Source organism: Aquarana catesbeiana, linkage group LG03 (assembly GCF_042186555.1).
Source record: "Aquarana catesbeiana isolate 2022-GZ linkage group LG03, ASM4218655v1, whole genome shotgun sequence".
Classification (NCBI taxonomy): Eukaryota; Metazoa; Chordata; class Amphibia; order Anura; family Ranidae; genus Aquarana; species Aquarana catesbeiana.
In genome coordinates this window covers 514,904,920-514,932,629 of record NC_133326.1, presented here as the reverse complement: position 1 = coordinate 514,932,629, position 27,710 = coordinate 514,904,920, and the positions used below count along the sequence as shown (strand labels likewise).

Below are 27,710 nucleotides of genomic sequence, written 5' to 3'. Positions count from 1 at the left end.
ATATCGGATGAAATGTCCTGATCGGCTCTCGAAAGCTCTGTACTAACAATCCGATTATTGTACGATCGATTTGAATGTAGCATTTTTCGTACGATTTTCGGATCGCGTGTACGGGGCTTAACTGAAATACATCACAGGTGATATCATTTGCTGTTTAGTGATTGCAGTATTCTAGTCTGCATCTCCCAAAGGTAATGCATAAAACCTGGCCTGTTAGTGGGCCCTGAGGACAGGGTTGATGATCACTGCATTAAACCAGGCATTATTTTAAACCCGTACACACAGGCCAAATATCGGCCGAAATCAGCTGTTACAGTAGAAACCCGCTGACTTTCAGCCCGTGTGTACAGCTGCCTGTCTGGCAGAAGCAGATCTCACGACCAGCTTCTGTTGAACAAGCATGCTTGAAAACCAGCAGCCGACTGGCATCTGATCAGCGCTTGCAGGCAATGGCTGCGAGTGGTGACCGGTGTTTTCTGGTGGGAGGGAGGTTCCCCTGTCAGAACACAAAAGCAAAACGGGGGGAGATTGCTGTACTAACATTGCATAGTCAGTACAGTGACCTCTCAGTTTTTTTGTTCAGCCCAGCAGCTGCAAAAAAACCCTAATGTGTGTACTAGGCTTAACAGTTCCACTGATCCATAACAAACATGCAGCAAGTAAGTTCAAAGTCAAATCAAAACTCCTAATCCATTACACATATCATAGTGCTTAGTCCCTAGTCCATTTTGGGAACAAGCAAAGGATGGGGGAGGGGATGTCAATATACCGGAACCATGAGGAACAAACATAGCCACACTTTAACATGAAGTCAGATCACAGCAGCAAAAAAGGAACCTGGAGATTTGGATGAGGCTGAGAGCAATATAAAGTATGGAAGTTTTTTTTTTTTAAACCATGGTTTAGTGTCACTTTAAGACAGCAATCGCTTTAGCCAGACTCAGTCTGGCCAATTAGAAGTTTCTCAGTCCCATCTCACTTGTTATTTATTAAAATTAGGACACAGTGGGATTGTGATGCAGAACAGCGCCCTCTAGTAACTAGATATGAATGTGATCCCTCATGGATACATAGGGCCCAAAACCCTACTATAATGCTGCTTTTAACACGCCCCAAGAGAAATGCAATAAAGAACCTTACCTTGATCAGTCCTAATCAGCTTTGGGCAGTATCCGTATCAAAGCATTGAGACACAGGAGAGATGCAGGATACTAGCAGAATTTCTGTGTAAGATGTTTTGATGTCCCCGGGGTGATGTCTGATATCTGTGCCACCTGCAATGCAAGAGGAAATTCACTTGGATGAGCAAGATAATATTTGGGAACTTACAACTTGGAGCTTGCTCTGAGGGGAATGTTTGCTCTGGCTTGTGGGAATAAAATACCTTAACATAAGGAATGCATTTTTTTCTACTGTAACTACAAACCTGAGGGGTAGAGTGCATTAGAGATTTCTTTCTTTCTAGAGTCACCTTCAAGTCCTAGATATTTTATATGACAAGAAGAAAGCCCAGATGAGACTTGTGCATTGAACTGATACATTTTAAGGCAAACCTGTCACTTCAGGACTATAGTAACAGCCATTATGAAGGCTGAATATATAATCACACATCAGTTATCTCAATTTTGGTGGGTTGGTCCTGATTTTCAGTAGAGCAGTCATGGTTATTCCCAAATACAGGCATGTCTGGGGTGGACAACTTGAGCGTTCTAAAGTGTATCTAAAACCAGTCATCTAAAGCAGAACTAAACCCACCAATTGAACTGTTTCCAAAAAGCTCAAGCTAGGAAAGTTCAATAAATGAGGGTTTAGTTCCACCAAAGTATTGTTGAACATTGTTTTGCCCAGCTTTTTGAATTAAAGTGCATGTATGTATAGCCAAACCTTTTTTTGTTTTGTTTTGGATGGAGTTGGGAAGGGTTAAACCACTGTCCCTTTATTCTTCACATCCTGGCCCAAAGATACAAAAGGAAAGTAAAAGAAATCTCCTAAAGTGAAGGGAATTCTCCTCTAAAGCCCCGTACACATAAGCCGAATGCCGGGTGACATTGGCCCATGTGTATGGCAGCCGGTCCGACAGAAGCCAGTCTTTTGGCAGGCTTTTGTCGGACAAGCATGCTAGAAAACCAGCAGCTGACCACCTCCCAATCAGCGCTTTCTGCAAATGGCTGAGACCACTGATTGGAGTGTTCTGGCAGAACACAGTAGCTCAGCGGGGGAGATCGCTGTACTAATGTTGGATCGTTAGTACAGCGCCTCCGACCGGAGCCCACCCTCTGGGCTGAATGGAAAAAAACTCATAGTGTGTACCAGGCTTTAGACTGTTGTCACCAGAACACATGTTCCTATTAGATTTCCCTTACCTCTTGTTCTGGGGACAACTCTAAAATGTTGAATTTCCTTTCACGTTCATTATCAACGATAATGGCCACTAGTGCAACTCGAAAGGACCAATCTCCCCAATGGAGACAGCAATAATTAAAAAAAAACTTAACAGAGGTTCTGGCCCTTACCCACTCTATACAAAACTAAAAAAAGAGTTTGCCTAAAGATACACTTTAAATCACACCAGCAAGGTGCATCCAGATATATATTGCGTCCTAGGCTATTATAGCTTATTGCAATTCAGCTGCAGTTTTTCCTGCACAATCCTGAGTTGGGCTTCAGGCAGCGTTTCCAACAAACAGTGCGCTGGCATATTCTGTCTTAGTCACCAGCGTAAAAATATAATCATCTGCCACAAGAAGTCTACAGGAAGTGCACAGCACGGGGAGAAAATACATGAAGAAAGCAAGGTGAAAACTATGTTTTAACAAAAAAAAAATCTAATTTTTACAGTGTTCTACAAAACCATTCTTTTTTGGGAGTGTTTTTTCTATTGTAAATACCAGTGGCTTCTAGTGCCCCTGACATTTAAACAGCAATGCCACCAAAACAGGTTTTTCTATTTTTGGTGGACAAGGATAGGGTCCAATCCCCAACTGGATGTGGCACGTCAATGGTGGTGGTTGAGTGTTAACCCTCTGGGGTCCCAGCCTCTGACTGGGCACCTACCCTGCCCTACACAACTCAAAGTGGGGGACTCTTTTCAGTGAAGCTGCCTTTAAAGGGCCAGTATTTTGATTATCGGCTGTCCTTGAACAGATTAGCATCTGGCGTTTTGAATTACATGGCGTACAGGACTTAACCTGCTCCTACTGGCTGTAAAAGGATAGTACATTTGGTAGCTTACCTGTATACAGTACATGTCACTATAAGACTCAATGTGAGAAACCTGGTTGTTTTGAAAGCATCAACCCAAAGCAAGATTACAAGTTTTTGGTAGAGCTGTAAACAATGGGTACAATGGGAACTAGAGTTTTTACTATAATTAAATAACTTCCCAAAGAAGAGACCACACATGGCAGTATGGCCTGAGTCTACCATGCTGAAAACTGATAGTTCACAGGTATGGGTGGACATCATTGGCAAAAAAAATCCAGCACTAAATTTGTAAATCTCTGTAGTACCAGGTAACCTATTCTTTTACAATTTACAACCTCCAACAGGTAGATCTACTACGATATTGTATTCATTGGTGGTGAGCAGACTTGGGAACTCAGGTCCATAAAATAAAAAATAAAACCATAAAAAGATGAATGGGTACCTACCATTATTGACCCACAGGCTATCACTGTATGTGGGAACGCTCTCTGTAATCTCCATAATGAGTATTCCAGACCTTACACAGATCTATTAATAATATTCCTTGCTCCATGTGACAGCACTCAGTCTCTAGTGCTGTCACATGGGAGAGAGGCAGTGCTGGATAATTCTCTTCACTCCCAATGGCCAAAAAAGTGGGATGGGTGTGTGGACAGGTGAGTATGGGCAAAAGAAGGTTAATTTTAATATTTCCAGCAGAAATGAAGTGCTTCTAAACATTAGCACATCAAATATTTTGAGCAAAGTCATCCAAAAGACATTTATTCCACAGTTAATCCTGTGACAGTCAATCTCTGCCCTGCTGTAAACAGCTTGAAATAAATACAGCATACTCCAGATCATATGGTGGTTTAAAGTCAGCTCAGACGTAGTCTAATTTGTTTTTTTCAGCACTCATTCCATCTCATTGTAATTTATGACTCTGCCTGGGGCTGGGTGCAAAATACTATCAATGAATGAAACATCATTGTCTCGCTGATAATTGGCGATATCCCAGCATTCAGTGCCAACACTTTGTAGAGCTGCTTCCAGCTATATAACTTGCAGTAGATGTATCAGAGAGTTCACCAAATCCCTAAAGAAGAATTTTAAAGATAAAAAAAAATGTACACTTATTTCTGACCCAGCCCTATTATAGCATGTGTTCCCCTCCCTATCCTGCACCTTTTAAACCCTTGGGGGCAGAGACAATGTGGTGGTTTGATGTCCTCTGTAAGGTTTTGCAATAAAGTGGCATGCTATAAAAATGACTAAAACAAATAAAAAGAGAATAAATCAGAGTGTAAAAAAAAGAGTTTGTTTTAGAACACTTTTTGAAGTGAATAAACCTGTTATGAACTTTGGCAATTACAATTCTAAAATGCATAAAAAGAAGCTACCATCTATAAAATGTTAAGTCTAGAGATATAGGCATTTAAAATCATAAATCTTTTGCTGTAAAAAGTCAAGCTTGGCTCCATCACCTTCTACTTAAGCCTTTTTATTGGTTATGCAATGTGATAGACCGCCAAACAGACCATTACTGCAAAATGGAATGCATGGGCAGGGCCAAACTTTGCTAAGGAATTTTTTTTCTTCATATGGGCTTTAAATGCCCCCCCCCCCCCCCATTAGCCTTATTATTTTTCACCCAAAAAAATAGACAGTTAGAAAAAATATAAAATGTAAAGTGAACATGCACAGATATCAAATACACCAGCGACAGCTGCGATCCAGCACTAAGTCCAGGAGCTGAACAAATCAAATCCTGGGCTTCTGTTTCTGCTTCTGAGTGTTTGATAGGAGCACTGGCAGCAGGTAATCTGCAGAACATCTCTCAACCCTGGGCAAGCCTATACCACCCTAGCTCTCTGGTCAAGTCATTCCCACTCCTGGCATCCAGTAACAGACTCAGCAAGTCTCAGCAGGGTTGAGACGGACAGATTTTGCTGTGCAGGGATCAGACTGCCTAGTTGTTGCTGCTGAGGGTTGCCTGACAGCGTTCTGGGTAGTGTAACAAGTACCTAAATCAGCTTTTTTTGAACCCTTCAAATAATTTTTAGATCTTGGGGAACCCCTTCTAAAAGTCATTCATTGGAGACAGTGGGAAGAATGCCAATTATATTGTTGGCCAGTGAGAAAGATGCCCCACTTACAGCGGTATTCAAAATGCCCCCCTTACAGACAGCTAAAAAGATAATTGCTGTCATACAGTTGGCTCTGCCAACCAAATGGGAGGTCAATCAGCCTCAGCTTAAGGAACCCCCAGCAACCTCTGGAGGAACAGTAGGGTTTCCCGAAACCCTGGTTTTTGTTATTTTGCTGAAAGTAATGGCTTTCTTCTGGCCACTCTGCCATAAAGCCCAACTCTATAGAGCGTACGGCTTATTGTCGTCCTATATACAGATACTCCAGTCTCTGCTGTGGGACTCTGCAGCTCCTACAGGCTTAACTTAGGTCTCTGTGCTGCCTCTTATTAATGCCCTCCTTGCCCGGTCCATGAGTTTTGGTGTGCGGCCATCTCTTGGCATGTTTGCTGTTGTGCCATGTTCTTTTCATTTGGTTATGATAGATTTGCTGGTTCTCCTAGAGATCATCAAAGATTTGGATATTTTTTTATAACCTAACCCTGACTTATACTTCTCAACAACATTGTCCCTTACTTGCTTGGAGAGTTCCTTGGTCTTCATGGCAGTGTTTGGTTAGTGGTGCCTCTTGCTTAGGTGTTGCAGCCTCTGGGGCCTTTAAAAAGAGGTGTGCATATGTAATGACAGATCATGTGACACTTAGATTGCACACAGGTGGACATCATTTCACTAATTATGTGACTTCTGAAGGTAATTGGTTGCACCACAGCTTTTTATGGGCTTCATAACAAAGGGGGTGAATACATACGCACATGCCAATTATGAGTTTTTTATCACTGAAAAATAGTTTTATGTATACATTTTTCTAATTTTACTTCACCAACTTAGACTATTGTGTTCTGATCCATCACATATAATTCAGATTACAAAAACATTGAAATAAAGGCTGTAATGTAACATAATAGGTAAAAAGCCAAGGGGGGAGGGGGGGTGAATACTTTTGCAAGGCACTGTACTTACTAGAAATATACTATAATTACCCTTTATTTGCACCTAATACATAAATACTATAAATGTTTTGAATGGACATTTAAATGGGCTAAAAAGCTGAACAAAATTCAGTTATGCAAATATATTTATTCAGTTTGCTCCAAAAATGAAATTCAAGGTTCATTTAGGGAAACTAAAAACAGAATCATGTTAATGCAGTTTTTATCTACTTTTTTAACTGTTAAGAATAAATAGTACACACATTGAAGTGTAAGTAAAAAAAAAGTATACAAAAAAAGATTTAAACCTGAATATGGTTTAAGTTAAAAAGAAACAGAACAGAAGTGCAGTTTAATCAAGACCTATAAGACCTATAAATGCACTCATAATGATGCATTTCATTTAATAATTTGCTCATACACTTGTGCATGTAATCTTTCTACAAATAAAATAATTATTATCTGCCTAAATTACATGGGTATTTAGTCTGATATAGGAAACCTGCAGTTTAATTGCTTGATTTAAATTTCTTTGACTAGAAGGAAAAAAAAGCTGAAACATTGCTTTTAATTATGCAAATTTATATCTGTAGAGCCAATTTAACAAAAAAAGCAATAGCAATAATTATTTATTTGCATGATAAAATGGCAGGCATGTTACCTGGCTAATTGACTGACAGTTTTTCTTAAATATGCTTCAGAATATTTTTCATGCTGTTGTGATAAGATCGTGTTTCCCCCCCGTGCCCCGCTCAGCTGTCACTTTTTTTCAACGTCTGTCACTCAACCCAACAAAGCTACAGGAAAAGGCAAAATAATAGAAGCAAAGAGCATGGAGAAATATTGAAATTCGCACATGACACAGTAAACTCAGGAAAGAAAGGAAGCGCCCACTTGCAAAGATAAATACGTGAAAATGATGGGCTATGAATAGATGCAAAAAAAAAGGAACGGTAAAAATAATTTTTAATGTTTTCAATATCAGCAGAGACATCGCTGTATGATTACACTCGAAGAGCTGTATTATTATTCCCAAACCCAAATTAGAAGACGTATGCCTACGAGGCCCAGGATTCAATAATGACTCAGCATGTAATTTTTAAAGGATGAAAATGCCAATATAAAAATGCCCAACTACAGCCACGTTTTTTTTTTTTTAATACTTTGAATGTGGCGAAAGAATAGAAATTCTGAATTAGACATTTTTTGGTGTATATATAGGTTGGAAGTGAGATTTCATATCAAGTTCTCATTGGCATCAACCCAAATATACATGGAACAAGAGAGGACAGAGAGGAGCGGGACTTTAAGTATCCCTCTGAGAACACACCTAAAGTATATAGCATACAAAATATTTTTATTGAAATCACATATTTAAAAACACGTCTATAGATAGAAAAAGTTGGAGTTAGGTACCATACAGTGCAACGCATCACAGTATATAGTGTGAAAACATAGCAGTTCGTATATGTGTTTGATGATGTATAGGTTAACGTGTTTTGCGGGAATCCCTGCTTCCTTCAGGACCCCACACGCATATACAGTATACAGCTTTTAACTTCAATGTTGATATATTACTGTTGGGTGCATCAAAGAAGAGGCAAAAAACATCTCCCAGAGAGGGTCACGGCCCATGGGAACAGCCCACCACACATGCAGATATGATAATACAACCTTCAAAGATTTAAAGGGGATAGCAAAATCCCCTAGCAAGCAAACCTCAATCTTATGTGTGTAAGAACAAAGTTCCACGCATCACTGGCCCAAAGCTCTGCCTTAGATATCCCTCAGGGACCATCTCTGGCCCTAAAAGGGGGTATGATGCATCAGCAATGTGAGCAATGTGAGCCCCATCATATATAGAGTACAGCGCATCTTCAATGATTAAGGTTCACAAAAAAACCCAATGTGTTTCACCTCAAAAGTTGTAAGTCTACAGGGGGTTGGTATAGTGGTATGATATGTATGTATCATACCACTAATTTACCTTCTTGATACGACTATACAGGGATGTGGCACCTTGAAACTTCTTTGGGTCTAATTAAGACTATCAATTAAAACAAGATAATAATAATAACATCTGTAACTGGATAATGCGCTTTGTGTCTCTTAAGTACGATTTTGTTTCTTTGACAGCAGGCTGTAAGAAAAAGTCCAAATATTCTCCAAATCTTGCTCCCACCGAGTTGATTCCATTGATAATGGGTCTCCCCGGGGGGGGGGGTTTTCTTTATTTTTATGTACCTTGTATTCACATGTATACCGTGTATTTGGTACCAGATATTGTGCTTCTTTTTCGTTTAGGAATTTCTTTTCCTTTCTCTACCAGTTTACAGAGATCCTTTTTATAATATGAAGTCGGGTTACTTAACAATTTCTGATGTGTAAGAGTATCTTCAAGCTGTTTCTCTATTTCTTTTTTGTACGCTTCTTTTGATAAAATAACAATTGCCCCCCCTTATCTGCAGATCTTATAACTATATTTTTCCTTTCTTGTTTTATCCCTTTTCGTATTTTCATTGGATCCCAAGCTTTTTTCACCTGCAATTTGTTGAGATCTTGTATCACCATTCTTTTGAATACATCAATGTGACCTTCATTCCCAGGTGGTGGATTAAACAGGGATTTATTCTTCAAAGTGCTGTGTGCATAACAGTCAGACATAAGGATGTAGAGGAGGGCTCAAAAAGCAAAAGAAAAAGAGAATAGTTGGGAACGGCATTATTAATATCAGTGGCTTAGAGTTAATACAAGAAGAAAAACTTTAGATAAAGGTTTAAAATTTGCTCCAAAAAGAAATTTTAACAAATTTAACGCGTATGTTGATTTACAAACATTCACAAGAAAGCTAAACATTAAGAAATACATGCTGTCGAAACCTGGAGAAAGGACAGTAAAGAAAATTGGAATGTCTGACTCTTTCTTATAGCCAGCAGTCAAAGAAACAAAAGACACAAAGCACCTTATCCAGTTACTTGAAGATGTAAAATTAGATGGAGATCAGATTCATTTAGCTACAGCGGATGTAGCTATCTTGTACACTAACATTAGCCACCAGGATGCTGTGTCAGCCACAAGATGGGCCTTGAGGAAATTCAGTAATCTTAAATGTAGACAAAGAAAGTTCTTATTAGAGTGCTTGGAGTGCAGTTTAAGTCATAGTTACTTCTGGTATGACAACAATTATTTTAAACAAATACAGGGAGTGGCAATGGGGGCTAAATATGCCCCAAGTGTTGCCAATTTGCATATGGCTCAGTGGGTAGATGACTCAATATATCGGAATATATCTAACCAGCTAATCGTCTATAAGAGATATATCGATGATATTTTTATCATTTGGAAAGGAGACAAAGAGAGCCTCATACAATTTGGCAAAGAACTCGAGATGAATGACAGGAACATCAAGCTAACTTAGGAAATAAATGAATCAAAAAATCAATTTTCTTGATCTGGAAATTTGGTATGAAGAAAAAAGATTAAAAACAAAAACTTTTTCAAAACAGTGGACAGGAACAGCTATTTGTCCATAGATAGCTGTCACCACTCATCTTGGCTGATGAACATCCCAAAAGGGCAACTCATCAGACTAAGGAGAAACTGTACAACAAAAAGAGATTATGAACAACAAGCTGACTTCATTGGAGAACGCTTTATAGATAAAGGATACCAGAGATCTTTTCTACAACAAAAGATTGAAGAAGTAGGAAATATAGAAAGGGAGAACTTATTAAAGAATAAAGAAAAAGAAGAATTCTATTATGAGAAAATTCCACTGATTTTTGATTATAACATACAAGTTAAGAATCAATCATTCGGAAACATTGGAAAATCTTGTTAGCTGATCGTAATCTTACCCAAGCACTACCCTCATTTCCCATCTTCACATATAGAAGGGCCCCTACACTTAGAGACCTAATAGCTAAAAATGTTCTGGATCCTCCATCAGGGAAGGTATTTACCTTCTTTGAAGGAAAAGGCTTTTACCCGTGTAAGAGCTGTTATGCTTGCCGACACACTACATTCAGAAAAATTAAAAAAGAGTTCAGTGCTACAGTTACAGGAAGAAAGTACAATTTTAGAGATTTTATTTCATGTAAAACGGAAGGGGTTGTCTATGTTCTGGAGTGCCCTTGTCACTTCCAGTACATAAGCAGAACAAAAAGACCCCTCTGGAAAAGACTAAGGGAACAAGTTCAAAATATAAAATCGGGTTACCCTAAGCATAGTGTATCCAGACACTAGGCAGAATGTCATGACAAAGACCCTAGCTCTTTCTCCTTTTGGGGTATTGAAAAATACAAACCTCATTGGAGGGGAAGGAATAAATTTATTACTCTTAGCAAAGCCGAATCTCGCTGGATTTTTGAAATGCAGTCTTTTGCCCACCTAGGTCTCAATATTGAGTTTGATTTGAATTGTTTTATTTCCAATTATTAATGTTTTAGCTGCATCTATCTTGTGATGTCACAAGGAATGTGAAATATATTATACGTTGTTTTTTTTTTTATTTTTACTTTTATTTTATTTTTATTTTTCACATTCCTTGTGGTATTATTTTAGAGTGTTTTTACTCTTATTGTTAGCTCTCTGATCCCCATTTTATACGCTATTGCTCAGTTTAGGGGAATAGATTAGTGAGAGCCAAGCTTATGGATTTGTCCGTTATTTCTCCTTTTTGGTTAACTCATTTGCATATGACAAGCCTTTACTCATTTGTATGCTGCTTCCATGATGACTACCAGTATTTAAACTCCACCTGTGTCACCTAGTATCCATACCCTTGACAAAGTCAGGTGTGGTGTGATGTAATGCGTAGGGAGGAGCTTGGTGACGTCACTTCCGGTCACGGCCGTTACCGGAATTCTTTGAGTTTGGCACATTTTTTTTGCTGATGGCGTTTTTTACTACTACACTATGGAGGCTGTTCTCTTCTACCCTTTATCCCTGGAGACAATTTTTTAAAAGGAGCTGGTCATGGAATTCGGTGTTTGTGGAGAAATAGCCTGGAGATTGCAGTGACCATTCGTTTGAGATACACCCAAGGAGGAGGAAAAGGACATCTGTTGATCTGTTGATGCACGACTAGACCCATTTGGGGTCTTCCCTTGAGGTGAGAGGCTAGCACACACAGGGTGTGGACTGGAGAAGGATTTTTACTAGTAGTCATATTATTTGTATTAGAAATTTTTCCTTTCTTTGATGCAATTACCCTTATAGAGACTATTTGCCTAGCATCCGAAGTTACATCAGTCATCACTGTGAATTTTTGTTTTGATGTTATTATTATTGCATCATTTTGCACATTGAGAATTTGTTATTGTTTTAAGCACTTTATCATTATCACTTTATATTGTTATACTATTAGCACTTTATACCATAAGATTGGTTCAGAGTTACCTGGGAACGTTATTAGCACTTTATTATCAGCTATCCTTATTGAGTATTTCTGAAGAGATATTTAGTGCTGCTTCATTCCATATCACTGATATGTATTTCTTTGAATATTTTTATTTTTAATTTTATTTAAATATTTATTTTTATTTTATTTTTATTTTATTTATTTTTCTTCTTTTTTATTTTAATTTACATTTTTGTATTATTATTTTTATTTTTACTTTTATTTTTGTTTTATTTATTTTTTATTGTTCGATCAAATTTTCTATTCAATTGATATATCATTTTTGTAATTTTAATCATCTATTGGAAATCTATTGTAATGTTTATAATATCATGTGATTCGCTGTAATATATTTGCCAAATGGTATGTTTGCCATTATGGTTTTTATCTATATTAAAGATTTTTAATTTATCTGGCAGTAATGTTATTGAGGAGGAAGTTGGTATATTTTTACATTGATCATAATTGGTCTCTCCATTCTCCCTAGAGGGAGGAGTGATCTCCCCTCGGGTATAAATTGATTGCATAGAACTGGAAATGATGTCCTTTGATGATGCCCCGGAGGAGGGGCGAAATGTGTTGATATACGTCTCGTTCACACTAACCATTGGCGCAATTTCCGCCTCTGTAGAACGCACGGCAACCAACGACGGACTCGGATGTTAGTACTGATGCCTGTTTTTGCCAATTATCCTGTAAGTGGAGCCTAGTTTGCGCTTTATACTTAATGTTAGCAGTATTTCACTAAGTATTCCTCTCTGTCTCCCCATCTATGGAGTGTGGCGAATTCTTCTGGTATAAAGCAATCCCTCTGGAGGAGCCCCTGAGCAACTATCCTTCATACCCCAGATCAATAGATCACAGCCTATTTTGACCCCAGACTGCAAAGCTGAGGGTCCAATATTTCTTGTGAGTGGGGTCACCGAAGGGGGAGTGTAGCACCTCACAGTTTGTAAGTTTGGAGCATTGTTGTACTTTATTCAATCATTATATAAGCACCAAGCACTTTATAAATTTGTGTGTATTCTATGTTTGCATATGGATTCATATGGCACAAGCCATTATGTCATTGAATTGTTTAGATTATTATATATTTGCTGGCTGTTTTATATTCTCTTTCATAAGATAATATAGCTATTAACAGAGAAGTGGTGGGGGGTTCTGGGTAAATCCACTGATGAAGAACAGCTTTCCGTGCCACAAGGGACATAACAATAAGAAGTTGTGTGGGCTCCATCGGACATTGTCCATCGGATTTTCCGACACACAAAGTTTGAGAGCAGGCTATAAAATATTCCGACAACAAAATCCGATCGCGTCAATTCCGACCGTGTGTGGCCGATGCACAAAGTGCCACGCATGCTCAGAAGAAATTCCGAGACGGACCAGCTCGGTCTGGTAAAATTAGCATTCGCAATGGATACAGCACTTTTGTCACGCTGCAATGTAAAAAATGGTTTAATACAGCGCACTCTCTTCTTCTTTATAATGTGAGAAGAATGAAGTAGTTTTGCTGCCTATATTCACACAGACTTCTCACAAACTTCTTTCTTTATTATTTATCGGGATTCCCTCAATATATTTTGATTTGTCACATCTGACCAATTTTTTTTTGTTTGTTTTTAATTGTAAAAAATTTTTTTCGAGGCTTTTTTTTTTTTTTTTACTTTTTTTTGCTTTTTATTCCAGAATATGTTTGTGTGTGTTTTGTGTGTCAAGTTACCACAACACCATTATTATCTTGTATTATTTAATCTCAATGAGATTGTTTGGTGTTGGTGTCTCTTGGTAATTTTTACATTGTATTTTGAAATGTACCTGCCTCCTCACCAACAAACAGTTTTTTTTTAAGGAAAACACACATAGGCGAGTATAATTGAACCAAAAATTCCTTTATTAAGGGCTCACAACCAAACAAAGAGGGAGGCAACGCTGGAGAAACAGCTGAAATTGGCGAAGCCTTTGGCCCCCAGGGCAGACATCAATTATTTTACTGCAAAATTGGTGGCCTGAGGAGTCCATATGTAAGGAAGTGCAGTCTGGTCCAGAAGTCACAGAGATCCGGAAAGCAGCAGATGACATCTGTGTCCCCAGGCTGTGGTCATACAAGAGACTGCATCTTTCGTCAGACCAGACTGAACCCAGGTCATCACTCTCTGGTCTTCCTTCCATGCTTCCTTCCACGCTGTGGCTCTGGTGGTGGAGTTGTGGCAGGAGGAGGAGGAGGATGGTCCAACTCAATCACGTCAGTATTGGGTGTGATTTCGCCACTCACCCCCTTAGTTAGGACTTTATAAATAAGTTTCTCACACATGAAGCGTTGGCCCTCCTGCATGCCCTTCAGTTTGGTGGCAGCCATGCAGGCAAAGGCCTCTTCAGGAGTGGGTAAGGCTCTGAGGGACGCAGAAGCCTCCTGAATGAGCCAGAGCGCTGAATCCTGAACGTGACTCCCCTTCCTGGGTCTTTTGTATGGAAGGCGGAGGGGAGGGACCTGCGATTCGGTCAGGCTCCGACTGGTCCCAGGTTTCTTCTGGCTGCCACTTAGCCCTCGTCCTGGCTGAGGTCTTCCTGTGTTTAAAAAAGGGACATAGTTTGAGTTTTTGATTCATCAATCACACACAATTTTCATCTCATGACTGTTGCAAATTGAATGTTAACAAATATAACAGACTATCATTCTGAGCCCAGCATTTTTCATTCTTGTCCCAATTTTTTGTGCCCACTACTGTCTATTAATATGTAAAACACTTTCTTAAATCAGCAATTAGTGATCAATATTAACATCTAGTAAAGATCATTTATTTATTGACCAGAAATCTGTAGAAGAATTCTATACCTGACTCCATCTGGGCTCCGCCACTTCTTCCTGGCTGGAAGTCCCAGGTTGGACATCGGAAGCCTCAGCTGGGGTTGAAGGAAGTGTTGAGAGTGATTCCCTGACTCCAGTGTGGTCTGACAGAAAAAGTGCAGTCTCTCATAGTACCACAGTCTGGGGACATAAATGTCATCTGCTGCAGCTCCGGATCTCTGGGAATCCGTGACCTTCTTGCGCTCCCTTAGATAAGTGCTCCTCAGGCCACCAATTTTGGCTTTTAAATAGGGGATGGTTGCTGTGGGGACCACCGGCTTCACCAACTCCAGCAGTTTCTCCAGCGCTGCCTGCCTCTTTTGTTTATTATTATAATGTGGATGTTTCACCTGCCACAGACAGGGCAGCTCCCTGAACTTGTCTATGAACAGGGGGAAGAAGTTGTGGTCATTGAAGCCATCCATTTTATCTGCAAAACACAACACGAGACAAACCCTAATGTCAGGCAAAACTCTCCTAATCTTTTTACAATATAGGCCTCAATCTAGAAGCAGTATAGGCCCAAGTTTAGATCTTACCTTCATTATCACGATTGGCGCCTCCGATACTCCTTCCTCCTCTCACAGATCGTACGTACTACGCACGCGTGTTACGCTTTATACACACTGCGCGTGCGTGTAACTCCGCCCACCCCTGACGTTCTTTCTAGTCTATTCCCCGCCCCTTTTCGTTCAGCGCAGTGGGGGAAGAGCACATGGCGGATACACAGCAGGTGCGTGCTAATTATAGCAACAAGGAGGAGGGGCAGGAAAGCCCGGAGCCGGAAACGTCTGGATCCAGAAGGAGAAGATTTAAGACCTCAAATATGTCCTTTGGGGAGATGTTGGAGATGGTCGACATCCTGAAGAGGGCCAACTAAGATGGAAAGTATGGACCTTACCCCAACCCCAATGTCAGAAAGGCCAAGATCATGGCGAAAGTGGTCAAGAGTCTGCACCGGAATTTCGGGGTACGATGATCGAAAGATCAGCTCAGGAAGCGGTGGTCGGACCTAAAATTAAGAGAACAGTACAGAAAGATCCGGAGAGTGCTGCAAAAAAGTAAGTAGTTGTGCTGTGTTCCTATTCTTTTTGTGTTTATTACGTTCGTGCTGCTCCATGTGCTTTTCTTAACTGTTATCCAGTTTAAAATGTCAACTTTCATGTTCATGGGCACACTATTCGTTCGTATCAAACATTTTTCTTTCGGCCTATAAAACACCATTGTTTTGGCCATATGCATTTGCCCACATTTTTTAGGGCCTACTTGTATGAAAATAATTTGGTTGTGTAGATGGGTTTGTTACTAGAATGAAATGCAAACTAGATTCTGTGTAAGGAGAGGACACTCAGCAGCAGTTTTCACAGCTGGACTCTGGAGCACTAGTGTGGGACGCAAGAACACCCTTTTTATTAGGGGGCCCACACAGGTGCTCCAGTGTATACTATAGGGGTGTCTCCATCTGTGAAGCTTGGACAAAACAGGTAAAGTATTGAAGCTTGACAAAGGACACTAAAAATTCTACATCTTGGAACTCTGCCCAAACAGACAATTGTACCCCAATGTTTCATATTTATAGTTCTGCCATCAAATATCTGTGTGCTAAGTATACCATTTATTTTAACATAGGGGAGAAAAGACTCGGAGGACACCCCTCATCCGAGGAGACCAGAGACCCCCCACCTCTGGAAGAAGTGGAAATCCCCCAAAGACAAGAAGAGCAGGATGAGGAAGACGTGGTGGAAATTGTCACCACAACAGGTGAGTGTCTGCGACCACAGGCTCAGGTAAGAGATGGATGCCAGCATATTTATAATACATGTTTTTTTTTGGTTTCTATCTTTTTAGGTGATCGTTATGTTGTGGAACCAGGGCATTTCACCTCGGAAAGTGCACAGATCCTGATTGGGGATCCTGATTGGGGAGATCATGGGGTGTAATAGGGACTTGGAAAACATCAAGAAAAACATCAATGATGTTATTCAAAAAAATAAGAACATCATTGATGTTTTGGGGAGAGTTTAAAACCCCTCCAAATCCCTTTCTTTTATGGTGTGCTACAATTTCAACATTTTTTGTCTAATTGGAGAAAAGCCACATTTTGAGGATGCACACAGTGTGTCAACATGTGCTATCTGCCATCACGGGAGATCAATGGACGCGTTTTGGGGTGCAACCCCTTCCTCAATAATAAAGTAGCTATGAGGAAGGGGTGGCTCCCCCAAAACACGTCCCTTGATCCCCCATGATAGCAGCTAGCACATGTTGACATTCAGGTATTTGTGTGCATCTTCAAAATTTGGCTTTTCCGGGGGTGACTTCACCCCATCTGAACGCAATATCAAACACAGTTCCTAAATACTCATGTCTGATATTGCCTTCAAGTTCTACCAAATGTGAACTTTGTAAGATCAAGATTTGTGTCTTTCTTGTGGGTTTTAAACATGCCTGTTTTATCTTAAATGGACATTTCTACTTTTTCTAATGTGACCCCAAAAATTGTTATACAACAAACATGTTGGTTTGTTTTAAAAACCTTTTCTAAATGCACATGTGATTGTGCAGGTTTTAAAAAGATTGTTAATCAAGAATGTGTGGATTATTGTCTCAACGCTAGAACACTTTTGGGGTGCTCTAATTGGTGTTTTCAGTGGCAATGGGTGTTATTTCCTAAGGGCAAATCCACTTTGCACTCCAAGTGCAGTTTCAAGTGCACTTGTAGTGCAAAGCGTCTTTGCCTTTAGTAAATAACACCCAACAGTGCTTTGTATAAGGTTACACAATCACTCCATTTTCAGGACTCACCACATTTCTGTCAGGGTCAGCTAAAACAAACACAAGCAGTAAATGTCACCAAAGATTTGCTTAATGTTTTTTTTTAATAATAAAGGTTTTCACACATTGTCTGGCATACTGATAGCCCCCCTACCCGCAAAGAATTCAAGGTATCTTAGCCGGACATCACGGGCACTCAGGGAGGGCAAGCCAGGACGGCCACTTTCAAGCGCTGTCAGGGTTGGTTCATTTTGAATTCCGGACTCAGGCCCAAATGAGCTAGCATAGTTGGCAGAATGTTGTCATAAAAAGTTGTGTAGAACACAGCACGCCAGGATAATATGATTCAGTTTATACTCCACCATATGTATGGGTGTAAGAAATAGGCGGAACCGGCTGGCCATGATTCCAAACGTGTTCTCCACCACTCTTCTGGCTCTGGCCAGCCAGTAATTAAAAACCCTCTGGTCCGGGGTGAAGGTCCTCATCGGGAATGGCTGCATAAAATGGTCCCCCAGCGCAAAGGCTTCATCCGCAATCCACATAAAAAGCAAAGGAAATACACTCACGTTACCCCAGATGATGACTTCTAAGTTCAAACGCATCGGAAGGATATGCTGAGACCACTGTCTTCTTTTATACAAGCGCTTGATTTTACTGCTAACACGTGAGTGTATTTCCTTTGCTTTTTATGTATTAAAATTTCCATACGGAGTTACACTATATGCCTTCCTCTTTCTTTTAATGATGGGGCTGACTGCCTATATCTACTGAGTCCATCCATACCTTACACTTGTTCGGAGGTCCATCTGGATAGAGCATCTGATCCCCTTGGTATATTATACCACAAAGCTTGATTGACTCACTAGGTGTACACCTATTTGAGTTCAATCCCTCTGGTAAGCAGCTTCTGGTGTCTTTGGTGGTGGACCTACTATTAACTGTTATTACACCATACATATTTGAAGTTAAAGACTGTCACTATATTATATCCACATGTGGTTGAGGATTATCATCACACATGACTGAAGCTTGTCACTGACTTTTTTCTTCTTTTTTGGACATCACACGTCCAAGTTCCTTTCTTTATAGACATCACATGTCATAATAGAGGACTGCTTGGAGTATTTTTGAGCACATCATTTATTATTCACGTTTTTTTGTACTCATATTATTTGTTATGGTTTACATGATCACATAAGCGCTGCACATTTCACCCAATAAGTCAGCAGATAGATGCTTGAGGATAGATAGAGAATTGGTATCAGCTGACTTAGCAGTTGGGGGGAGGGAGGGTTCAAAATGATTTGGGGACCCCCCAAAAAAACCTCTGGCACTCTCCCTGAATTTAAAGCACAAATCACATTTAAAAACATTTTAGGGGGTGTTTGGGGTAAAGCACTACAATGGAGCTGATAAAATACATTGTTAAGTGACTACATGAGTTGAATATAGGGCCAGGAGACCATGCTGGGGAGGTAAGTGAAGGCAAATATGTATGAAGGACAACAAAAATAATTACCTAAAAATCCAGCATGCATGAGGACAGAGGGGACATTCACAGCATATTACAATCAGGGTAATTAGGGAATGAGGAAAGAAATACAATATATTATCAAACATTATATACAATAAAATGTGATATTAAAGGATAAAAATCTTACCTTAATATACTCCTTCTGCAGGACCTGGATGATGGCAGAACAGGTCTCTGGGATAATGATCCCCAGAGCCTGGGGGGAGATGCCTGTCGAGAACTTCAAGTCTTGCAGGCTTCTCCCCGTCGCCAAGTACCGCAGGGTGGTGAGGAGCCTCTGCTCCGGAGTGATGGCTTGCCTCATGCAGGTATCCTGCCTGCTGATATAGGGGGTCAGCAAAGCCAACAAACGGTGAAATACGGGGTCCGTCATCCGGAGAAAGTTCCTGAAATCATCAGGATTATTCTCACGGATCTCACGGAGCAAAGGCATATGACAGAACTGGTCACGCTGAAGCAACCAATTCTTGGTCCATGAACTCCTCCCCACCCTGTTCATGGACTGGACTTGTGTCAAGGTCAGGACCCCAACACCAAGCCCCCGCACAGCACGAACTCTACGAGGAGTACGTATACGCAACATGGCTAGAAAACGGTCGGCTGCTCAGAACGAAGTAACAGATTGCACTGAAGAACAGCAAGGCCTGTGAAGAGCGACCTGAAAAACAGTAACGAACGAACAAGAACACAATGACAAAGTCACGCGTAGCTTGCTTGCACGCACTGAAGAGCAGATACAAACCCACAAGCACAAACTGAACAGCAGAAAACGATCTGAAAACCACGAGTCTGAAAAAGCGCGAATCGTCTCTCACCAAACTTTTACTAACACGAGATTAGCAAAAGGAGCCCAAAGGGTGCCGCGCTTGGTTCTGAACTGGCCTTTTTCTAGTCTCGTCGTACGTGGTGTACGTCACCGCGTTCTTGGCGATCGGAAATTCCGACAACTTTGTGCGACCGTGTGTACGCAAAACAAGTTTGAGCCAACATCCGTCGGAAAAAATCCTAGGATTTTGTTGTCGGAATGTCCGATCAATGTGCGACCGTGTGTACGGGGCATAACTTCACTTTTGTTGAGAAACAATCCCCTATGGGTGATCAAGGTACTTTGCAAGGATTTTAACAAACTTTATGGCAGATTCCTACTGAGTTCTGCTCTGAAGAAAAATCTGTCTGTTCCGCTTTGTGTCTTTGGATGCTAATTCTGAATAATGCCCCGTACACACGATCGGATTTTCCGACGGAAAATGTGTGATAGGACCTTGTTGTCGGAAATTCCGACCATGTGTAGGCTCCATCACACATTTTCCATCGGATTTTCCGACACACAAAGTTTGAGAGCAGGCTATAAAATTTTCCGATAACAAAATCCGTTGTCGGAAATTACGATTGTGTGTACACAAATCCGACGGACAAAGTGCCACGCATGCTCAGAATAAATAAAGAGATGAAAGCTATTGGCCACTGCCCCGTTTATAGTCCCGACGTATGTGTTTTACGTCACCGCGTTTAAAACAATCGGATTTTCCGACAACTTTGTGTGACCGTGTGTATGCAAGACAAGTTTGAGCCAACATTCGTTGGAAAAAATCCTAGGATTTTGTTGTTCGAATGTCCGGGGCATTAGAGTGGCTTTTTCATTATTATTCATCTGATGCCCTTGCTTGGTTCTAATGAGGAAAGTCGCAGTGTCAGTATCCCTTTAGAAATGATTAACCCTTTGGAAGTATCTCACCAAAAAATGAATTTTTTGTTGCAGAGGATGCCTAAAATCTGACTTGTATTTTGGTGCAGACTTTTGGGAAAATCAGTGAGCCAATCACAGGAAATTACATTTCTGGGCACTGAAATACACTAAACACCTTTGTTGCAGTGTATTGCAATGTATTGTATTGCATTGGTCATCCAGAGTCTGGAGCAGGCTGCAAAACTAATGTTATAAATCGGCAGGTACTCTTTTTAGCATCCAGATTTTCCATGGTCTTAAAGTTCAAAGGCCTAAGGAGGGGGGCCTTTTGAACTCTTGAAATAAGTTGGTATTCCTAAAGAACTTCTTATTGTGGACCATAAGAAACTATTGACACTCTATTTTCTATTTATTTGTAGACATTACACAGTATATCAGCACAACAGAAGTGAAAAAATGAGTTTTCCTGCTGCACAGTGAGATCCCACAATCTCAATAGGCACAGTTGGAAAGTAAACCTTCACATTGTGTAAGTGGTCTATAAAAACATATTTTGAGTTTTATTGCATCTTGCATGCCTTTGCCACTCTTTTTCTGCACTCACTCCATGTTTAAATCAAAGCTATAGTTAAAAAAGTATTCCCATTCCAATAAATATTTTACTTCCGAGCTTTAATAAAAAGTGACAGCTTAAATCATGACCTTATTTAACTTGATATCAGTGCCATTTGTCAACATAAGTAAACTATGCAGTTGATAGAGTGACATATGGGGGAGAGGGTGCTACAAGAGTCGTTTTTACACACAGCCAGTATGTCATTAACCAGAATCTTTTCCTTGCACCTGATTGGTTATTCTTTACAAAGTAAAGCTTTACCATATTTACATTTACTAAGGAAAATGAGTGCAACTACACTTGCAAAGTGCACAGCCTATGTGTAAATTTACCCCATAGTAACCCTAAAACTTAACCACTTGAATCCGGTAAGATTTATCCCCCTTCCTGACCAGGCATTTTTTTGCGATACTGCTCCATACTTTAACTGACAATTGCACGGTCATGCAATGCTGTACCCAAATAGAGCTTTCTTCTGTCTTTTGGTAGTATTTGATCACCTCTGCTGTTTTTTGTGCTATAAACAAAAAAAAAAGACAGAATTAAAAAAAAAAAAAAAAAAAATTATTTTATATAAATTTAGGCCAATATTTATTCTACTATATATTTTTGGTAATAAAAAAAATCCCAATAAGCGTATATTGATTGGTTTGTGCAAAAGTTATAGCACCTACAAACTATGGGATATAGTTATGGAATTTTTATTTATTTATTTTTCACAAGTAATGGCGGAAATCAGTAACTTATAGTGGGACTGTGTTATTGCAGTGAACAAATTGGACATTAACTGACACTTTTTGGGGAACCAGCGACACTAATACAGTTATCAGTGCTAAAAATATGCATGGTCACTGTGCTAATGCCACTGGCTGGGAAGGGGTTAACCTCAGGGGTGACCAAAGGGTTAACTGTGTGCCTAGCCAGTGTTTTTGTACAGATTGGGATGTGCTTTTACTTGGGGAAGACATGGATCCTGGTCCCTGCTTTGCTGGAACACAAGATCCATGCCTTCCCTACTGACAGAATGGCAATCTGCTTTGTTTACATAGGCAGACTGCCGTTCTGACTCTGTACTGAATGATCGGTGGGTGCAGGCGGACATTGAATCCACGGTACACGCAGATCAGCTCCTGCTGTGTGTAATCATAGTGGGAGTGGACCGCCGGCAGGTTTGAATGCGGCCCCCTACCCAGAAGTGTCGGATCACGTTATACAGTCGGCAAGTGGTTAAAGTGAAACTCAGAAAATTAAGTCCTGTTAGATCACTTCATGCTGCCCCTTTTTGCAGGTAAAGCTATATAAAACATTAAAAATAGGTGATTATACTTTTTAGAGATCCAGTAAATTTGGCCATACATTAACATTTTTTTTTTTCGTTCAGGTTAGCTTGTGGTTAGCAGTCCACTCTGCTTTTGTGTTCAAGGAGCCTTCCCCGCCATCAAAACACACTGATCAATGTTGCCAACTATAGCCGCTGGCACTGATTGTTATGGAAAACCCCAAAAGGCTGGTTGTACACAAGTCGATCGATAAATCAACTGTGTACAACCAGCTTACCCATACATGGATCACAATCCCGTTGGTCCCTGCTGAGCCAGCCAAATTTTGATCCATGTATGGCCGCCCTAATGCACTGTCACACCCTACTTTGCACATGCTCAGTTGCACTCTATTCTCGGCACTGTGCCTTAAATCAGAGTCACTAGAGGCCAATCAGCTGACAACATATTTACTGTTGCTGAAGGGAGAAGAAAGCAACAGAAATAACACAGACTGTACATAGGGAACCTAGACTAGGGAGGAAGAAAAGAAAAGCAGGAGAGATGACAGGACAAACTCTGCTGCCAAGGAGACACAAAATAGTTATACTTACAAGGAATCAATTCATATCTCCCTGAATCTCTCTCCTTTCCCAGTCATAGGTAGCCTATGAACTTCAGCACTGAAAGGCATACATTATACAAATCTGCCGATTCCCCCATCCACACATTCAATGCGGATAGGTTTGCATATTCCATGGGGCCAAAATCTCGTTGAAATCGCACCAAAGTAATAAAGGAACCTTTTCCAAAATCACACCGTGAGTTGTATTGATGTGATTGGGCACGGCTGAAAACAATGTGATTCCCATTGTCATGCAATTCTGTACGACTCAAGTCTCATCCTAAAATCACAGTAGCCACCTTGGTGGTATGATTATGTCAGATTTTTGTGTCTCAAAGCGGTACATTGTTTTGCATAGAAATTTGGCATTTTATATTGTAGACTTGTAATTCTTAGTAATAACACACTTAAATCTGTCCAAACAAGAGTCTAGTAGACATCCCAGATATGATAAAGTTTGAAACACGAAATCATAAATTATAATATAATAAATAACTATAAATAATTATAAAAAATAATAATATAATAATAATAAAATACATTTCCTCATGATTCACTATCGCTCAGTTCTTCAAGTGTACAGGGGAAAGTGCAGTCCTTGTAGAATAATACACACTATAATTACTCATCTGAAAAGATTTCCTTGATGGAACAACATTAGCAGGTATATGGGGGTGCACTGTTTTCTGCAACCTAGGGGCAGACAGAGGATTTGCATGTAAACACTTAAGGTGGCGTTAAGGCAGCACTCCCTGTCACAACCTTGCATAAACCTCTCTCCCTAAGATACTGTGGCTGAACATCTCCCTCATGGCCAACACTTGTATGTGTAGTATTTCTGAGCTGGTGGTGTGGAACAAGTCCCAGCTCCACCAGCCTGTTGCATATCTCTCTCCTTGGTGACCCAGATAACACTCATCTTGCTTCACACTTAACTGAATTCTGCCCTACACTTACTGGGAAGCAAACTCCCTACTTCTTATCTTCAAGGTCTCACACCTGTGACATCCATGCCAGGTCCCTAGGAAGCCCCATACAGCAGCAGATCCCAGGATCTCAGAGGGTTATTGTTCTGTATAGGTAGCATGGTGGGGAATGACAGTGGGTGTCTAGAGTAGGGCATCAAAAGGGTTATAAACAGCCCAGCCTGCTTTATGTTATTTTATTTCCAAAAAAGGGCTGTGGCAATAGATGCCAAGATCTTGATCACATGGTCTCCGCCGGATGACCTTGTGGTACTAACATTTAGGCAGAGTGGACCAATAGGCAACTAATATACTTATGCATGTATATAAATTAACTGATGCCATTACTTCATTGGGTTCATGTTCAAGCTTTGCTATAACCACTACCTTAAACAAAGTGTTTTTGTTATGTGGACATTTTAATGAATTTTCAATGCATAAACCTAAATCACTACCCATGGCTTGTATAAGCCCCAATCAAGATATTTAGCTCATGTCCTATCATCTGTGCATACCATCTCTCAACTCCTTGAGGTTAGGTTAGGGGGCATCAAGGATATGAGACTGTTTAGTTATCTATAGACAGGCAGATGGCTACACAGGAACAACAGGTGGAGAGACATCTGCCTATCAACTGCAGCGTCAGTACCCAGCACTGCTTCTTGTGCAATTTGTCTAACAAACTGAAGCATGCACACATGGTTAACACCTTCCTTCCCTTTTATTTTTGAGGCTCAAATTGAGATTATTTAAGTTATTTCAAATTTTGTGAGCAATAACAAGCACTTTTGATAGGTGTAAATGCTTATTAATGCCCCTAGGGTAGCCTTAACTGCTCCAAAACCCACCAGACTGCTGTATCGGGGATTGGACTGGTGGTAAGATTGAGCTATTTCTTGAAAAACTGGTGAAATTTAGACTGAACTGTGGATATGTAGATATCCTTTATCTGTGCGCCTCCTTTGTCTTCCCATACACACTACTTAAAAAAATAAAAGTGAACATTTAGAACTGGTTAATTCTACTATACATGCAAACACCAGTCTTCTGTCTGTAGATATACAATTTGCCTCGTGTACTTCCTGAAAACTGGCTCCCTCTGAGGTGCCTACAGATCGACAAGACCCACACCTTTATGTCTTTCTCTAGTCACAGGATGGAAACTGTAATATAACATAATTTTTTTATTTTGCATCATCTTCCACTATCTATATTATTCAGCAGGGGAACAAAACATATTGAAATGTCTTTATAATCTTTTTACTTTAGAGTAGCATCCAAACTTTCCTAGAGAAGCACCAGAACTCACAGGGTACTCTGCAGTAGCCACCCACACCTTGGTGGACCACTTGCTAAGAAAGTAATATATGACTGCTGTGGAATAGGCCTTGCCACTAGAGAAAAGGTAACTGTTCAGTGAGACCTCTATAATATACTAATGACCATCACATCCTGTGATATGGTCACACAAATCTTTTTCCCTCCCACAGGCTCCTTCTTGCCTTGAATAGCTAAGCTGCATGGGTAGGTAAGAGCTCACCTGCTACTGTACTACCTCTGTAATCCCCACTTACCCCCCTTCCCTCCTCTAATTAACATTAATGACCACTGAAGACATAATTGGACTTAAAATTGCCGAACACGGCCTATTTATTAAACATACACTTTCTTATAAACATAACCTAACCATAACTGACTTATCCACCTATCAAAATTAGAGGTCCCTGACGGTGCCACCTTGCCAAATTTATTTTGTGTCTGAGGCACCAGATAGCTGGGCTGAGACCCCAGCCACAAATACCGGCTCAGAGCCTAAACCAGCTGACCTCAGACACCCACCGGTCTTAACATTGATATGCGTTGTACCCACTTGAGGACTCCACACCTCAGATGGATCCCCACCGTTTTCCCAACAACCATGAATAGACCTCCGTCAAGGACCCCAACCGCCACAGCGCCCCAAATGTAAAGCCTTACACTTGGGCGCCCCTCCACACCTGAACAGCTCGTTGTAGCCCATCTTCCACATCTAACAGCCACAGATCAGTCCCCACTGCATTAAGGTGGACACCATCACCCCTAAGAAACTGCCAGGTGTCAGTCTCCAAATCTAGGTAGCAAATGAAAAAACCCCCATTCCGAACAATAAACCTCCCTACTTCTATGTTCACCTTGATCCGTGCCTTATTGATTTTTTCGACCGATCTGGCCATCCGCCAAGACGTACGAGCCATGATGTCTGACCAGAGAATAGGAATACCAGGGAACGCAGTTCGAAGTCGAAGAAAATCAAACTTTACATCCCTGATAAGCTCTCTACCGGAGAGGAGGCCCAAATCGTTGCCCCCCACATGAAGAATCAGAATATCGGGGGCCCTATCCAACCTGGCAAAGTGAGTGACCTCCGGGACTTCCCGGCCCCATAGCATGCCCGGGACCCCGATCCAACATACGTGACCCAAAGCACGAGGCAGACCTAACTGCCTGCCATTGAGTCTAACCTTCGCCCTCCTGGGCCAGCCAAAACACAAAAGAATGTCCAAGTATCCAAACGAGGCATCTCGGGGCACCTGAAAAGAAAACAAAAACACAGTGCACCCCAACAGGAACTAGGAACAACAACATAAAACAGCAGTACAGTAGAAGGAAAAAACCCACCCGCATAAAATTGTCTATAGCAAATGTGGCCTAACATACGAGCGGAATCGGTTGGACTCCCACCTACCAATGCGCCTAATGATATTCTCATCCAATCCCCACCGGGATGCCTCGGTGGCTACCCCAATACGAAAGGAGTGAGAAGCATACTCAAGAGGACTAAACCCAGCTGCCACCAGGCATGTACGGAAGACAGCTACAAATTGAAATTTAGATAGACATGAGCCATCCAAATGTATGAAAAGGGCACCACTGGTCCGCGGTCGAACCAGCAAGAACTGTTCCAAGGCAAGCACCGGACCAAAAGGGGGGCCATTACCCCCAAAAAGCCGTACCAGCAAGCCTTTGCCACTCTGGTCAGTCTTGGATCGCTGAATCCAAATCCTGACTGAGGAAGTGGAACAAGCAACGTCCTCCACCATCAAACCCCCAGCTAGGTGTTTTGAAGGACTGACCAGCTCGCTAATGCAAAGAGCCCCAAAAAAGGCCACCAGAAAGGCCGCCTTAAACAATGTCTGTTCATAAGAGGATGAAAAGATCATACGTAACTGACCCAAGATAGCATCTAGAACAGAAAAAGACACGGGGCGCCGTAAATCGATCGCTCGGCGACCCTTATGATACCCTTTCATGGCCTGTCGTACCGCAAATGCTTTAGTACAATCCTGTGCCCCCAGCAATTTGAAACAAAAGGCCAGGCCATTTTTCGATCCACCGCAGGAGCCGATATACCCCTCCCGAAATTGCGACTCACAAAGTAAAGGACCAACCAAGAAACGTCCACCCCCCAGTGCCTACCTCGTCCAACAAGGAAATCCATTCCTTCCAGGCCCTTGAGTAAGCCTCCCAGGTTGCAGTACTCAACGAATCCCGAATCAATCCAGCGGTGACTCCAAAGCGATCCTCCCAAGCCCCCGGGGACAAGGAATCCCATGCCGCTCCGCTTCCAGTGCCAACACGCGAAACTCGTCCCACTGAAATCAAGATAAAGCATCTGCCACTTTGTAGCAAACTCCTGGAATATGTACAGCATAAATGAAAGCATTTAGGCGAAGACAGAGCAAAACCAAATGACGCAAG

At 40.9% G+C, this 27,710-nt stretch overlaps 1 protein-coding gene across 1 annotated transcript in view; it reads right to left on the bottom strand.

Moving 5' to 3' along the window:
• SGCD (sarcoglycan delta) overlaps positions 1 to 27,710 on the bottom strand; it is a 628,273-nt gene that overhangs the window by 475,709 nt on the left and 124,854 nt on the right. The window contains exon 2 of the mRNA XM_073621164.1: positions 1,141 to 1,274. The gene's annotated coding sequence lies outside the window, so the exon portion shown is untranslated. The remainder of the gene's footprint in view (positions 1 to 1,140; positions 1,275 to 27,710) is intronic.